This window comes from Sus scrofa, chromosome 4 (assembly GCF_054392235.1).
Source record: "Sus scrofa isolate SSC_HxYL_T2T_F1_AM1 chromosome 4, Sscrofa_HxYL_maternal_Yorkshire_Landrace_v2.0, whole genome shotgun sequence".
Lineage (NCBI taxonomy): Eukaryota > Metazoa > Chordata > Mammalia > Artiodactyla > Suidae > Sus > Sus scrofa.
In genome coordinates this window covers 95,036,870-95,051,238 of record NC_139386.1, presented here as the reverse complement: position 1 = coordinate 95,051,238, position 14,369 = coordinate 95,036,870, and the positions used below count along the sequence as shown (strand labels likewise).

Genomic DNA, 14,369 nt, shown 5'->3' with positions numbered 1-14,369 from the left:
GCCTCTACTTGACTGTTCATGCTCTTCCCCCTTCCTGGCCTCCCCCTTTCTCCCCGTCTCTACATAGCCAAGGTACCTGTCAGAGCCCAGGTCAAATGATTCCTCTTCCATGAAGCCTTCTCTGATTCTTCACAGCCTTAAGCAAGATCCATCTATATCTTTTATGGCCCATCTACTTGGTATAGCATGTGTTCTCTACTACAAAGAAGCTCATTGAAATAGGGATTCAGACATAACATGTTTTGATTAGCCTGGTGTGTGACTAGCACAAGGTATGTCACATAGCAGATGCTTAAGAAACAGTCTGTGAGTGCATAAACAAGCAGGAGGGGGCTCCCAAATCACTCCAGCCATAGGGGCCAATCTAAGAGAACTGGGAGCGGACTCCATCCTCCAGGAGGACTAAGAAGGTGTGGAAGCCCTTGGCCCGGGTACCAGAGATGGAACTTCAAATTTTGGTCCAGGGCCTTGCTCGCTCTGGGGTCTTCTCATTCCTCTTTCTTGCTTATGTCTTTTCTTGATTTGTCTTATTATGTTTCTCTTTTTCCTTGTATCCATGGCACCGAAATACATATGAACACTAATAGATACGCAAACAAACCAAAGTCCTCCTCTGTAATCATGCTGCCCACCACAGAGGAAGATCTGCAGGGTCTCAGTTGTGTCTTCATGCATTTATACAATAAGCATGTTGCCAGATTCTAAGCAAAGCCCTAGAACTATGGGGGTGAATTAGGTGTAGATTCTGGCTAGAGGACCTTATACTCTAATAAGGGAGGGAACCACAAAACAGAGAAGAAGTGATAAGTGCCCTGGGGGAGGGGCCCATGAGGTGCTGGGAGAATGTGCAGAGGGAAAGGTGACATCTAGCTCAGGAGGCAGAGCTGGGAAGGTAACTCTCATGCACTGACTGAACACCTACTGCTAGACACTGGCCTCGGTTGTTGGGGATTTTTTTAATGGTAGCTCATATAATTCCCCCAAATAACCCTGTAGGGATGATATTATCCCCATTTGTTACCAGGAAATGTAACCAGTAAGTAACAACCAAGAGTTGAGTTTTTTCCCTCCATACCTGACTGTCTCACTCATGGGAGACTTTATAGAGAGAAAAAGTGGCTTTGGGACCGAGCCTGAAGGATAGGCAAGATTTGGACCTTTGGAGACTTGGGTTTAGGGGAGGTCAAAGAGAAGGCATCTCCAGGGAAGGGAGCAGTACAGGCAGAAGGTACAGCATTGAGGAGATCCAGGGCCAATGGGGGAATCGAGCCAGTCATTTTGGTTGGAGTGTTGGAAGCACATGAAAGACTTGATGGGAGAACTGGGAAAACAGCAATGTGCTCTGATCGCACAAAACCTTCCTGCTTCGCAGCCAGCTTCCTGGGTTTAAAGGTTGGGCGGCTGGAAGGAGGGGCAGCGGCCACGCAGCGTGGGTGTGGAGCAGATGCAGGGGCTGGGCCTCCTCCCCGTGGCGCGCTACATCCCCATCCTTTGACAAGGGCCACTGGGGAGTTTGCTCTCTTGGCCACGGAGGACTTCCTCTTCCTGACGCTGGGTTCAGGGAAATGGAAGGAGAGGGAGAGGAACTATCCTTTACTGAATGCCTCCTTTAGACCAGCACTTCACATGTCCTCTTGGCAACAAATCTGGGAAGAGAGTATTTATCTTCACAGTTACCTATGAAACAGGTTCAGAGAGCTCAGGCGGATAAGTAGCAGAGCTGAGATTAGTACCTTGTTCTGGCTGCACTACAAAGTCCTTTCCACCAAGAGCTGCGGGTTAATACGCTTATGAATTTGCTTTCGTGGAGCAGATTCAACACTCAACAAGCAGAGATGACACTCAGAGCATATGATGGGGCTAGTAGGAGATGGGTGAAGCATTCACCAGCAGGGACGCCCAGGGTGCCTCTGACGGGTCCATGATGGTGTTTTTTGTGTGTGTGTGTGATTGCTCCACTCCAGGGCTCCTTCTCCTAGGTTTGCAGGGCAGGTCTCTATCCTCTCCGCTTCCTTCCCTAGGGCCCTGCTCCAACTCTCTTCTCATCTCCTCTATCATTGGCAGCGCTGCCCTGCTTGGCCCTCTCGTATTTCATGCTGGCTGTTACTGAAAGCATCTCCCTGATTCTGTCCTCCTTTTCATCTTCCTATTTGTCTTTTCTCTCCCTCCACTTCTGTCTGATTCATCCCTGCTTCTCCTCAGGGTTTCTTCAGCCTCCGGTATCACATCCCAGAGATCTGACTTTGGAAGATGGTGGAATGGAGAAGAATTATCCATCAAATCACAGCTTCAACTTTTAAATCCTGTATCACACTGTATCCCCATCATACCCCCAAGGCCCAGGTGCCCACATTAGAAGGGGCATTCTAAGCCCTACAACCTCCTACTCTCCCTGCTTCTTCCTCCAGGAAAGGGCTTCTTGATTTAGGGGTTTGGAAATGAGATCAGAAAGGGAGGCCGTTCCTAGGAGGATCAGAGATGTTCTCATGATAGCTGTGAACAAATCCAATTATTTTAGGCTGGAAGGCACCAGCATACCTGAAGCAATCCCTTCAGGGTAGAGATAAAAGAATGGGCGGATAGAAATAGGAAGTCTAGTACCAGCTCAAACTCTGTCCCAGGAACTGCTGGCCATGTTTAGGTACCACATGCTGGGAGAACCCTGTGCACAAACAGAGCGGTTGTGAGCATGATCAGCCTCAGAGCCTGAGGCCAGGCTGGTTTCTCAGCCCACCCTCATGTTAGGCAGCTGAGCTAGATATATGTCTGAGCCTAGTGTCCTGGAGATGGAGTGAGGGTATCAGACGTGAGGATGTTTTAAGACGCTATGGGAACCAGAGGCAGCATCACCTGGTGGAAAGCAGGCTGGACTGGGAAGCAAGAGACAGGTATCAGCCTCAACTCTGCCTCTGATTAACAGCGACCTTGAGGAATTGTCTAAACCTCTTCAGCCATTATTTCCTTAATGGTGGGGAAAGGGTGTCCCATCAGCTCCACCTTTCTCAAGCTAGTGTGCCGGGAGGCTCTCAAAGCCTTAAGATCAAATTCGATGTATTTTCTTTCTTTTTTTTTTTCGATGTATTTTCTTGAGATAGCAATTTTACTCAAAGACTCTGAGGTAAAAAATTTATTTTAATATTAAGCAAATGATGTGTGATGGAGTAGAATGAAAAAGTTACTTACGTTAAAAGACAAAACAGATTTCAGGGATACCCAGTGTGCAGGAGCTTATGGCTCATCCCTGTATCCCCTGCAGTAAAATTCCCTCTGCTTTTCAGGATGTGTTGCTGTGCCAGTTTGGGACGCACTGAGTTCAAGGAGTATCAAGGTCATGTCCTACTTTAAAACTGCACGTCCAGGAGTTCCCATCGTGGCTCAGTGGCTAATGAACCCAACTAGTATCCATGAGGACTGCGGGTTCCATCCCTGGCCTTGCTCAGTGGGTTAAGAATCCCGTGTTGCTGTGAGCTGTGGTGTAGGTCACAGACACAGCTCGGATCCTGCATTGCTGTGGCTGTGGTGCAGGCTGGCAGCTGGAGCTCCAATTCTACCCCTCACCTGGGAACCTCCATATGCTACAGGTGTGGCCCTAAAAAGGCAAAAAATAAAAATAAAACTCAACATCCAGCCTGAGTCCCTCCCAATTCAGATGGGTCCCATCCCTCCCACTGGCCTCGATGGAGAGCAAAAGCAGCTCCTCAGCCTCCTCTCACCAGCATATTATCTCTGTTTTGGATACCAACTCCAACTTGAATAGCGACCTTGGAGGCCTCTAAAAGATCAGCTGCACTGGGGCCTGAAAAGAAGCATTTCTGGGCTTCCAAGTGTTCTTAATGAGAGGGTGGGGGGAGACGGGCGTCAAGGAAGGCCTGGAAGAAAAGCACTGCGGGATTATGTAACGCCAAGGTTGGGAGAAGAATGGAGTTGGGTTTGGGGTTCTTTTTAAACTTCATGTCTTTGTTCATTAATCTCCCTCCTGTCCTGCCCCAAAGAAAATAAATAGAAATGGAGCCAGATGCACACAAATCTTGAGGTGGGGGAAAAAAAGAGCCGTGTGTGTATCCACGGCCGGCCTTGCCAGCTGAGTCACTGTTGCCTCGGTCCCCCACCCTCCAGCCTCCTTCCCTTTCCCTCCCATCCTCTAGCCTCAGCCCGACACATGGCCCTGGCCCAAGGAAGAATAGGCTTTTCTTCCCTTGTGTCAACGTTTGGAAAGTTCTCATCGTCTGATCAAAAGAAAGGATAAAAGCCTTCAAAGCATTTCCTGGGAGCCTGTGGCCTCCGTCTGGCCCTTCTGACCCCATGTGTGTTTTCCGGTCAAGAGAGGGAGGAATATAAAGATGGGGCCAGGTCAGATGTTCTCCTCTGTCCAGACACCACCCCTGCCTGTCAGTGTGGGCCGATCAGAACCACTGCCCCTTCCTCCACCCCAATCCCCAGGCAGCACCTGCTGTCCCCTGCATAAGGCAACAGTGTTCCTGCAGAGAAGTGCCCAGAGCAAGGTACCTCGGGGACCACCCCCCACCCCAGGGTGGAGAGGGAGGATGACTTCCTGGCACACACAGCATATGGGGGACCACCTCTTTGATGCACCTGCCTCCCCACCCTCCACCGCACCCCCCGCACACTCCCTCTCTGAGTCACCACCAGGCCACAGTGTCTGGGTCTACCCATTGTGTGGGGCCGCAAGGCTGCACATCCTGGTCCTGTGTGAGGAGCTTGGCACTGTGCAGAGTTCAGCTGAGGACAAATGATGCACCACTGCCTCCTCAGTCCCAGCTCCAGCAATCCCCAGAGCCTCGTGGCCTGGCCCCTTCTGGGTCCTCATCTCAGAAGAACATCTCCTTGGAGATGTTAACCCATCCCTCCTCGCCTCAGCCGAAGAGCCAGAAAAAATCAGTCCAGGTACTAAGCTATAGCTGGAAGCAATGGCATTCATACAAATAACTTCTGTTGTCATTGTTATTCTATTGTTATCCGTAAGACCTGAGATATCAAGTAGGTTCCCAAGGACACTGGGAGAGATTTCAGAGGGGCTGGGCTGGTGATGACCAAGGGGTCTGTTCAAGACCTGGTCCTCATGTGTCAGCCCGTCCTGACTAATCAGTTCCATGTGGCCTGGGCTCCTAAAATGCTCCCCAGGGGGAGACCCCAACAGATCCCCAAAGATGTTGGTTGAGGGCATGGCCCTAGTTTAGAGATTAGAGATATTCTTCCAGACAGATCCCCCTCGGGGGCATTCACCCCCAAGCCCAGCTGCACTTACAGGAGAGGGTGCTGGCTAGACTACAAGGCTGGAGGGAAGTGGAGGAGATAAGGGAACCCCTGCAACTTCAAGCTTCCCCAGGTGAAGAGGACCTCCCCACCACCAGGGGGCAGGGCTCCCCAGCCCCATGGGACTGCCCTTGCTCCCACAGCTTGCTTTTTCCCACCCTCCCAGGCCCTACCCCCACCCCAGCCCACTTCTTTTACTGTATGGTTGAACTGTGTGAAATTACCAATAAAAAAAGGGGGGGGGGCTGTCAGTAATATCAAGTGGTTCTATCTACTAATATTTAACAATAAAAAGAGCAAAAGCCCCCCTCGGACTGTGAAGCTCTGCATTCTACAAAGCTCATTAGAAGCAATTCTGCTTGACCTGCACAGCTATGCCGGGCAGCAGTTAGAGCTGCGAGAAGCTCTCTCCAAGGTCACAGCTGACCTCCCAGTCATCACATCCAAGGGTGTTTTCTCAGTCCTTGACCCCAGCAGGCTCTTTGCATCATGTGAGGCTGATGACCAGCCTGGCCATTCTGGACACACTCTCCTTTGGCTCTTATTGCCGCATGGTGAGGACCAGCTGATTTTGGAGACCTTGATCAGCTCTTCAGTGGCCCTGCCTCTTCTAGGCTTTGGGATTTGGGGCAAATCACTTAAACTCTTTGAGTTTCCTTTCCCTGTATTTGGTGGGGGGGGCGGGGGAGCCTAATCCTGGGAGTTCCCATAGTGGCTCAGCAGAAATGAATCCAACTATTATCCATGAGGATGTGGGTTCAATCCCTGGCCTCGCTCCATGGGTGAAGAATCCAGGGTTGCTCTGAGCTGCAGTGTAGATCTGTCATGGCTCGAAACTGGTGTTGCTGTGGCTGTGGTGTAGGCTGGTAGCTGTAGCTCCAATTCAACCCCTATCCTGGGAGCTTCCATATGCCGCAGGTGCAGCCCTTAAAAACAAACAAAACAAAAAAAAACAACAACAAAAAAACCTCATCCTACTACCTACCACACCAGAGCGTGGGGAGAATTAGATGACCACACACACTTAAGAGCACTTCTGGGTCAGCACTGTGGACTCTCCCGGTCACTTTCTGACTGGGTCCCCCAGGCTCTCTCCTCCTGCCCCTTTACTTTGGGTCCATCTCTCTTGCTGTGGTCTCTCACCGGGCCTGAATTATTGCTGTTTCTTAGGGGTCCCGCCTTGGCCTTCATCTCTAACCATTCCACTCTCCCTTCCTCGGCTGTCTCAGCCACTCCCATGAGCCCCCCTCACCTCTGCCCTGTGTGTCCAACGCTGACAGGCTCCCTCTAACTGGAGGTTCCAGTTTTAACACGTTAAGACCCCGTTCTGGAGTTCCCGTCGTGGTGAAGCAGAAACGAATCCAACTAGGCACCATGAGGTTGTAGGTTCAATCCCTGGCCTCGCTCAGTGGGTTAAGGATCTGGCGTTGCTGTGAGCTGTGGTGTAGGTTGCAGATGTGGCTTGAATTTGGCGTTGCTGTGGCTGTGACATAGGCTGGAGGATATAGCTCCGATTAGACCCTTAGCCTGGAAACCTCCATATGCCATTGGTGAGGCCCTAAAAAAAGACCCCTTCTCTCTCCTCAAAAGGGTGTCTCTTCTGTGCTTCCCTGCCTGTTCACAAAATCACCATCCATTCAGCACCCAAACTGGAAACCTTAACATTGCCCTGGGTTTCTTTCCTGCCCCTCATCCAGCAGGTCACTGGGGTCTTATCAATTCTACTTCTGTGAGCTTCTCTCCATCTCCTTTGAGGCTGCCCTAGTTCTCTTCCACCTGAAATGCTGCAATGATCTCCCGGTTCCCCCCCTCCAACCCCTCAGCTGCCACAGTGCCTTTCAACGACACAATTATATCTCATCACTCTGCCTTTCAATCCTTCAGTGGGTACCACAGCTTCTGTAATAAAACCCAAACTTCCAGGCCTAGCATTCAGAACTCTTCACCATCTGATGCATGCTGATTTTCATAGCCTCTCCTTTTGGTACTTTTCCCCAGGTACCCTAGCTTCCAGCCATATAGAACTGCCGTTGGCTCTTCAGATGTGCCCTGCACTCCACTTGCATATGTCCCCATGCTTTTGCCCAAGCAGGTCCCTCTGCCTGGAATGCCCTCTGGGATATTTGCTCTCCCTCTGCGTTCCTGGGACATTTTGCCGCATCATCCATAGAGCACTCCTCTGTCCTCAAGAGATTGTGAGCTCTTGGAAGGCAGAGACTATATCTTAGTTACCTTTTTAAGCTGGTGGCCATTGAAATTAACCAACTGTTTAGTATAGAGGAACAACTTAGATGTGAAATCCCTGGTCTGATCCTGGGCTAGAGTCACCAACCATACTATACTCGGGCCGTCACTTACCCCGCCCCCCACCCAGAACAGATATCACTAATTCATCACAGTACTTTTTTTCTCACTGAGCCTCAGAAGCTTTCTCAACATGGTTTTATGGAGAGCCATTTCCAACCCAATGTGGTTAGCCTTACAAATGAAACCTATTTGTTACCCAGACAGGACTGGGTCACAGCAACAGGTCCCCATCTATTCTTCTTTCCCACTATTTGCCATCCTGGTCTGCGCCACGTACCCACTCTGGGAACTTCAGTCAGTCTCTTCATCTCTCTAGGGCTCCATTTCCTCACCTAAGGAGGCAATAACACCTTCCATTGTGTGGTTGGGATTATGTGACATATAGTACGTGAGATCCGCAGGGCCCTTATGCCCATGTAAGACTATTATTAGCCTACTTTGCAGGTGAAAGAAAAACGTCTACAGAATTAGGGAAACGAAGGCTCTCGGAGAGGTAAAATAACTTGCTTGGTGTTTCCAAGTCTCGAGGACCTTTACTCAGCCCACTCCAGTGGCTTGACGATGCTCAAGCCTTATTCCTCCTTCGTCTAGGGTGATAGTGATGCACGGGGTAGGACTTAACTACAGTCCTGGTATTGGAAGAGGCTTCCAACCCACCTCCTTCATCCTACTTCCCTGCAATTCCCAAGATAAGTCTCCCTCCAAAACCTGTTCAACCTGCCAAGAGGTAGAAAAGATGTTCAATGAGGGATGCCACACAGGACCCAGTTCCTCCAGCATGCCCTTTGGCCCCCAGCCCTTCTGTTTCCCCCAGTCTCGGGGGCTCCAGGCACCCACTTAAAGCCCAGGATAAGAGAGAAAGCATGGAGCCATTTGGGACCGCCGCTCTGGGGAGAGAGGGCACTGGAGTTCAGTTAACTCCTTAGGTCTTCCCCGAAATTGCTTCCCTCTCATGGGGGCAAGAGAAAGTACAAGGCTCTATATAAAATCTATAAAATCAGAGGTCTCGTTGTGGCTCAGCAGTCAATGAACCCAACTAGGAACCATGAGGTTGCGGGTTCAATCCCTTACCTCTCTCAGTGGGTTAAGGATCCAGTGTTGCCATGAGCTGTGGTGTAGATTGCAGACTCGGCTCAGACGCCGTGTTGCTGTGGCTGTGGCTTAGGTGGGCAGCTGCAGCTCTGATTCTACCCCTAGCCTGGGAACCTCCATATGCTGCAGATGCAGCCCTAAAAAAAAAAAAAAAAAAAAAAAATCTATAGGGACTGCAACCTATGGCCGGCCAGGGGTGTGCTTCGGATTGGAGAGAAACGGGAACTGGGCACCTTCCTAGTGTGCATCCCGCAGGAAGTTGCTAAGAAGGGTATGGAGACCCCTTGCTATTGGCCAGGGGATGAGTGAGGCCTCAAAGCTACCCCCATCAAGTGTGGAGTGCCTCTGGAAATAAGGCATGGATGTTTGGGTCCTCCAGGCTGAGCAGGCATAGAAGGATGATAATGGCTTGGTTACCCAAGGTGTCAAGGTGAAAGGGGTTGTTCATTCCACCTACTGATAGAGGCTTAAGAGAATAAATCCCTAAGCAAAGATAAAAATTTTTTTTAATGTTTAAAGGTCCAGGATGGCCGGGGCCAAGAGATAAGGCTTTGGGGGTAGAGGCCAGTGAGCTACCGAGCTGTCATCAGATCTGCCACCAAAATCTGAGAAACCAGACAGGGGCCAAGCTAATGGGACCAGCTCCTTAGGGCCTGGGACTGGTGGGGCTCCCTGCCTGAGAGAAGGACTATCTCCCAGCTGAAACTCCCTTCTCTAAACCCATTCCTGTCTGTGATCTTAGAAGTTGTGTGACTGGTGATGAGGGAGGCCCTGGACCCAGTTGGTGGAGGGTCTGAGAGGCAACGTAGGCGGCGGGGAGGCAGGAGACACCCCACTGTGGAAGCACCCTCAGGGGCAGCCGCCAGAGGGGGCATCTTATCTGCCCCACTCCTTCCAGGAAGGACCATGCCCACCTTCCCAATCAGGAGAATCATGTCTTAACTGATTCCTAACCTGTGTTTTGTTCATCTTTGGGATCTCCTCGGTGCCTGGTACAGAGCTTTGGCTAAGTATTTCCTGGCCTAAAAGAGCCCGGGAGTTCCCACTGTGGCTCAGCAGTAACGAACCCAACAAGTAACCATGAGGATTAGGGTCGAATCCCTGGCCCCACTCAGTGGGTTGAGGATATGTGGCTCAGATCTCGCAGACACAGCTCAGATCGCACGTTGCTGTGCTGTGATGTAGGCCGGCAGCTGTAGCTCCGATTAGACTTCTAGCCTGGGAACTTCCATATGCTGCAGGCGCATCCCTAAAAAGAAAAAAAAAAAAAAAAAAAAAAAAAAAGAGCCTGTAGGATTGATATTATTCATTTCTTTTCCCTTTCTTGGGCTTCATGTTTGGTGTGTGATATGCTTGATCCTTGGGAAGTCCTTCCTCGGAGCTTCCCATTAAAATGTCACCCTTCAAACAGCTGGGGACACGGACTCAGTCTCCCCACCCGCCTTTCCTCCAGGTTGAAGAGCGGTCTTCTGTCTAGTTTCCTCAATGCTCATGCCACGATGTCCTCACCCCCCACCTCCATCAACACTCGCCTGTCTCTCTACAGTAAGGGGAAGCCGAGGTTCACCGTGGGTGCACAGTGCTTAGTAGGGAGCCTCCGTGCCAGAAATCCAGAGTCTTCTGCGGGAGGCAGTGCTCTCTTTTCTGGGAAAGGAGAGAGGCAGAAAATTCCAGACACACCTGGACTCCACACCAGTCCAGGATAGGACAACTGGGGACAAGAATTTCTCCCCAGACCAACCAGGTCCTCCTGGGGAGCGCGGTGCATCCTTGTGCCCACGTGACCAAAGACGAGAAGACTGAGCTTAGGAGAAAGGGAGAAAGAAAAATAGGAAAAGGAAGATGGAGGAGCAGTGGAGGGACTCCGATGCACAAGCCCCTGGAATGACAGGTGGGACAAAGTACGTAAAAAGCTGGCCCCCGCTGCCCACTCCAGCATCAGCCTTCTCCATCCTCCTGCCCCACCTCACGCATGGCCTCAGTCCTCCAGCCACACTCAGCTTTCCTCGGCACTCGAAAGGGCCAGGCTTTCTCTTACCCGCAGTCTCTGCAAACAACAGGGCCTCTTCCATGAAGCACTATTCCCCTCCCCATTCCACTCGGTCCCCCTCTATTCCTCCCTCACCTTGGCTTAGACATCACTGTCTCCAGGAAGCCCTCCAGACACCCAAATCCCCAGTGTGAGTTGCTGCCCCTCCTCTGTGTGCCCACGTGACTGGCCCTTCCAATGACCCAGGCCCTGTGCAGGGTGTTCGCACCCCACCTCATCCTACCCTCCCTGGGAGCTGGACAGCGCCACTCTCCTCATATTAATGGTGTGGAAGCCAGACCCGGAAAGGTTAGCTGAGGAGTTCCCACTGTGGTGCAGTGGGTTAAGAATCCGATTGCCATGGCTTGGGTCACTGTGGAGGTGAGGGTTTGATCCCCAGCCCAGTGCAGTGGGTTAAAGGATCTGGCATTGCCACAGCTGGGCATAGGTCGAGGCTGTGGTTTGGATCAATCGCTGGCCACAAAAAAAAAAAAAAAAAAGGCTGACTTGCCCTGGAGGAGTGCTAGGAAGGAAGGGGTGACCACAAATCAAACCCAGGCCTGCTGAAACCAAGGTCTGTGCTTTTCATCTGGCCACTGAACCATCATGGCATGTCAGCACTGGGCGGCCCCCATGGTCATTCTGTTCAATCCCCTTATTTCGCTGAAGAGGGAGCCAAGGCCTAGGAAAGTTGAGTGACTTTCCTACAAACACACAGCTGGCTCGTAGGTTGTGTGATCTTATCTCAGAATCAGAGCAATAACTTTGGATTCTTCATCCCAGTGTCTGTCTTCCTACAAGAGCCTTTTTTGACCCCAGGAGCATTATCTACTGAGCTCTTCCCCATCCAACCACAGCCACAGCCCAGAAGGGTCCAGTGTGGCCCTCCCATCCACAGGCCATAGGAATCTCCCTAACCCTCCACAGTGGCTGCCCCAGAAATACGCCAACAAGAACAGCTGGAAAGGAACAGCCCCTTGGTAGGGGACAGATTCAGTAATGCTCTCTGCCTACACCACAGCCACAGCAACACCAGATCCGAGCCACATCTGTGACCTACACCACAGCTCACAGCAACACCAGATCCTTAACCCACTGAGAGAGGCCAGGGATCGAACCCACATCTTCATGGATACTAGTAGGGTTCATTACCACTGAGCCACAACGGGAACGCCGCAATTTATTTATTTTTACCCTTAGTGGCGATGGAGACCCACAGGCCCTCCTGTGCTTCTGATACATATTCAGGGAACTAAGCCACCAGCCTTGTCAGGTGTCCTTGCCACTCCCGTTCCCTCTCAGTTTCCAGGTATGAAGAGAAACCTCTGACCCTCACACAAAGAAGCCTAAGGGGCTCCAGCAGGAGGGAATCTCTTACCCCCTCCCCATCTTCCCCATCTTCCCATTTATTACTCATCCATATTCCTCATTTGAGGAGAAGGAAGGGCATAAAGACACTGATTAGATGCAAGACTAGATTCAGAGGTGGCTCTCTCACTGTCCCCCATCTGAGTCTGAGTGCAGTTGGAGGGGCTGAAGTTGTACTTGGGGCAGGCCTCTTTCTCCAAAAGGGGACTTTTGAAGGGGACTTGGAGACAGAAGAAGCACACCAGAGAATAAGGGCTGGGGGAGGTCTGTTCCTCCATGGAGGCAAACACATGGATGAGGCAGCTGGAGCTGAATCTGGCACCAGCCAGAGAGCATTCCAGGTGAGCAGTGGGGTTAAGGAACAGAAAGGTCCTGCAAGCATCTTTGCAATTCTTTTTTTTTTTTTTTTTTTTTTTTTTGGTCACACCTGTAGCACGTGGAATTCCTGGGGTCAGGGATCGAACCCACAACCACAGCAGAGACCCAAGCCCCTGCAGTGACAATGCCGGATCCTTAACCCCCTGCACCACAAGGGAATTCCGTATCTTTGCAATTCTGATGTCAGGGAAACATCGTGGAGATCGGCATTCAGTAATATTTGCAGAGAAGCTAACAAATATCAGCTGGGTTCTCCAGCTAATGGAATTTTGGCAACCGTGACCCCCTCTACCACCCCAGGTCCCAGTACCATCATGCAGGCAGCCCTCAAATCCTTGGGGTCCTGGTGGGCCCTCCATCTCTTCCCTTTTTAGGGTACCTGCTCTAGGCTTTCAGAAGATGCCCCAGATCAGAATTGTAGGAGAGGCATAGATATGCCCTTTAGATCCTTATACAGAAAAAGGATTTTACCAGGGAAGGTCAGAGCCAGGTCAATAGAGATCTCAAATTGTAAGAAGGCCATTGGGTTTCCCTCTCCAGCGATTGGATCACCAGCGGGGGTGGGGCCCATGGGAAGGCAGGAAATAAAAGGAGGTAAGCTCACCCTGCCTCCAGGCAGTCAAGGGTCAAGGTGACTTTTGACGTTCTTTCTAGACCCAGAATCCCACTTAAGATCCCTGTATGTGTTGTTTTCCCACCCAAACCCGTACACGCTCCTGCTCTCCCTAAGGAAGGTGGGCAAGAGATAGCTCTGTTAAAATTCCATATGGGGAAGAGGCCATCTGAAAGAGGCCAAGAGGAAGATACTGACCCCCCTAGAAATAAATCACCTAGCAGCAGGAGACCTCCATTCCAGAACAGAGTCCCAGGCTTGACACCTGGACACATGATGTCACCTGTTAAGAGCCTTACTATAAAATGGGGGAGATGATATTGGCGCCATCTACCTCGCATGAGCTGTGAAAGCCTGCGACCCCCGAGTGCACTGGTCAGAGGCAAGGGATAGTCGCCCTGGGCCTGTGTTGGGGCAGGGGTGGGGGGCATCTACACCACACCCCACCCAGTGTGTTTAACTCAGCTCTAGCGCGGGATCGTGGCCCACCAAACCTCTCTGAAGTCCGTGGAGTGGGTGAGGGGCATGCTGAGAGTTCGGCGGAGGCTGTGTCCATGGTTAACATATAAGCAGGTGCAGTCTGGGGCAGTGGGACATTCCCCGCCCCAGGGCCACATTCTTGAGGTCACGACAAGTGCAAACTTGTTATAACCTGTGTTGGAGCAGCAGGGGGCAGGAGGGCATGATGGGGGGATGGTGCTGAGCCCCGGGAGGCTGGCTGGCGAGGCTGGCAGCAGCGGTGCAAAGGGAAGGGGGTGGAGGGCGGGTGTGCAGGTGCATATGCAAGTGGTGGGTGCGGGTCTGTGATCTGCGCGCCTGAGCGGGCCTGCTGGGTCTGGGCACATCCGCTCCGTTGCGCGTATGGGAGCCGTGTGTGGGGCCGCATAGTGAGCGTGTGCCTGTGTGTCTCTGCATATATGAGCTGCGTGGTGGGAGGAGGAGGAGGCGGGCAGCCCTGAGCCGCGGCGGCCGGGCATGTGGAGCGGAGGAGTGGGCAGGCTGCGAGTGCCCCTTCCCCTTCGCAGGCCTCACGAAACCTGCATTCCAAGGCCATCCACAGGCTGCCCCCTCCCCCTGTGAGCCAGGGCCTGTCCCCGCCCGTGCCCACCTCCCCGGTCTACCCAGGGAGAGGAGGTCGCCTCCCCCCATTCCCCCCTGGCCCTGGGCCCACTCCCCCGCGCTCGCCCGGCCCTCTGGACACTGCGGCGGGTGGGGGGAGGCTCTGAAAGCAGGTGACTGTTTGGGGGAACTCAGGGACAGAGCCCCCATTGTGCCCGCCCCGGAGCCGCCTCAATGGAGCTCTCGGGC

At 52.0% G+C, this 14,369-nt stretch overlaps 1 protein-coding gene and 1 pseudogene across 2 annotated transcripts in view; one reads left to right on the top strand and one right to left on the bottom strand.

Annotated features, from left to right (window-relative positions):
* Window positions 1–14,369, bottom strand: part of KCNJ10 (potassium inwardly rectifying channel subfamily J member 10) — a 35,858-nt gene that overhangs the window by 12,074 nt on the left and 9,415 nt on the right. The gene's annotated exons all lie outside the window — the stretch shown is intronic.
* LOC146404034 (mth938 domain-containing protein pseudogene) lies at window positions 5,775–9,133 on the top strand (annotated as a pseudogene).